Source organism: Babylonia areolata, chromosome 29 (assembly GCF_041734735.1).
Source record: "Babylonia areolata isolate BAREFJ2019XMU chromosome 29, ASM4173473v1, whole genome shotgun sequence".
NCBI classification, from domain to species: Eukaryota; Metazoa; Mollusca; class Gastropoda; order Neogastropoda; family Buccinidae; genus Babylonia; species Babylonia areolata.
This window is the reverse complement of record NC_134904.1, coordinates 16,022,980-16,025,479: the sequence shown is the minus strand read 5'-3', so window position 1 is coordinate 16,025,479 and position 2,500 is coordinate 16,022,980. Positions and strand designations below refer to the sequence as shown.

Here is a 2,500-nt window from a genome sequence, read left to right as displayed (position 1 = left end):
TCCTTACCCCACTCCGCACCCAACCCTTACCCCGCCCCGCCCCGGGCGGAGATGATAGGACGTAGTAGTAGTAGTACTTGTTGTTGTTGTTGTAGTAGTATTGATGCTAATGTTGCTATGATCTTTGTCATTATGATTCTAATCGTGATCTTTTCAAATCTCTACCGCGAATAACAATAACAAATGAGTAATGATATTCAAACAGATTTAAAAAAATAATAATAATAATAATAATAATAACGAGGAAAAACAATGACAACACACACACCCACACACCACCAACACCACCACCACACACACACACACACGCACGCTCACACACTCACATCCAAAGCTTCGAGCCATAGCCACAAATACAACATGACAATCCAAAGATTTTAGGAGCAGAGATTCATTTGAAAATGTACACCATAAATCAATTCGTGGTTCACAACCCTTTGACAACAACATGCAGACGAAACTAACCAGCCCATTTTATCCTGTTCATCACAATCAACCAACAACAAAAAAAAAGAAGCAATATTTGTGGTCTCGTTAAGTTTCGTTGTGCAACAAATCACGAAAAAAAAACACGGTAACCGCTGCATTTCCTTTCCTGTTTTATTTCACCGTATTCTATTTTGTTTTATCTTTATTTTACTCTAATCACTGTCGTTTTATGGCGAATTCAGTGCAAGTCAATGTTCTCTTCATAAATGAAAAAAAGGAAAGTAAAAAAACAAAAAAACAAAACAAAAAACACACACCACATATTATTGTGAAGTCAAAAGGAATTAAAAAACAAACAAACAAAAAAACAAACTTGAATGAAACCAAAATAAATGATAAATGAAACAGGGGTATCTTAGAAAGAAGAAGAAGAAGGAGAAGAAAAAGATGTTCGAAGTCGGGAGTGGAGGGAGGTCGGGAGGGTAGGGGGGGGGGGGGGTGCACCAAGAGAGAAAGAAAGAGAGAGAGAAAGGAGGGGGTGAAGGAAGGAGGTGGAACAGGGGTAGGGATGGGGCGTGTGTGTAGGGGGGTGGTGGGGGGGGGAAGGAGGGGAGGGGAGGCGGGGGGGGGGGGGAGGTGTAATGAAGGAGCACGTTGTGACATTTTATCGTCGTCATTTCAGAAGGAATTTATGGGCATAATTTGAGAAAGCCGTCACACGAAAATGCTGTCTTCCTTGTAACACTTTCGGCTCTCCTGTGTTGTTTTTTCTCCTCTTTCTTCCTTCGTCTCTGTCTGTCTGTCTCTGTCTCTGTCTGTCTGTCTGTCTATTTCTCTGTCTGTCTGACTCTGTCTCTCTCTTTGTCTCTCTGTTTCCCTGTCTCTCTCTCGTCTCTGGATCTGTCTCTGTCTGTCTGTCTGTCTGTCTGTCTCTCTCACTCTCGTCTTTCGCTCTCTCTTTCTCTCTCTTCCGCTTTCTACCTCTCTCTTTCGCTCTCTCTTCCGCTTTCTACCTCTCTCTTTCTCTCTCTTCCGCTTTCTACCTCTCTCTTTCTCTCTCTCTTCCGCTTTCTACCTCTCTCTTTCTCTCTCTCTCTTCCGCATTCTACCTCTCTCTTTCTCTCTCTTCCGCTTTCTACCTCTCTCTTTCGCTCTCTCTTTCTCTCTCTTCCGCTTTCTACCTCTCTCTTTCGCTCTCTTCCGCTTTCTACCTCTCTCTTTCTCTCTCTTCCGCTTTCTACCTCTCTCTTCCGCTTTCTACCTCTCTCTTTCTCTCTCTTCCGCTTTCTACCTCTCTCTTCCGCTTTCTACCTCTCTCTTCCGCTTTCTACCTCTCTCTTTCTCTCTCTTCCGCTTTCTACCTCTCTCTTCCGCTTTCTACCTCTCTCTTTCTCTCTCTTCCGCTTTCTACCTCTCTCTTTCGCTCTCTCTTACCCCCCAACCCCCCTCCCTGTCTGTCTCTCTGTCTGTGTGTCTGTCTCCCCCCCCCCCCCCTCTCTCTCGTCTTTCGCTTTCTCTTAACCCCTCCCCCCCCCGAAAAAAAAAATATAACAACAACAAAAAACAAAATAAACAAAATCTGTAGAAAAATCCACTTTGCTAGGAAAACAAATTTTTAAAAAAGAAGAAAAAAAATGGATGGCGCTCTCAGTGTAGCGACACGCTCTCCCTGGGGAGAGCAGCCCGAATTTCACACAGAGAAATCTGTTGTGACAAAAGAGTAATACAATAGAATAGAATAGAATACAATGCAATACAACACAACACCACACAGTTTTCACTGGACACAAACGAGAACGAGTTCTACTGTTCTTGCATGGATCCCAACTGGGCCAAATTTATCCCCTGATGGGTCATTTCAAGCTGGCGTAGAATGACCCCTATATTCATTATAAGGAAGAATTTGAGGGAGGGAGGGGGGCATTGGGGGAGCTGGGGGGGAGGTGCTTAAAATCAAACTGGGGATGAAGGGGGGGGGGGATAGAGGAGTCAACCTAGCCTAGAATGACCCCTATGTCCATTATAAGGGAGAGTAGGGAGTGGGGTAAAATCAAACTGGGGAAGGGGGTGT

The 2,500-nt window shown here is 44.2% G+C and overlaps 1 protein-coding gene across 1 annotated transcript in view; it reads left to right on the top strand.

Moving 5' to 3' along the window:
• Positions 1 to 2,500, top strand: part of LOC143275082 (sodium-dependent dopamine transporter-like) — a 39,624-nt gene that overhangs the window by 17,277 nt on the left and 19,847 nt on the right. The window lies entirely within an intron of this gene.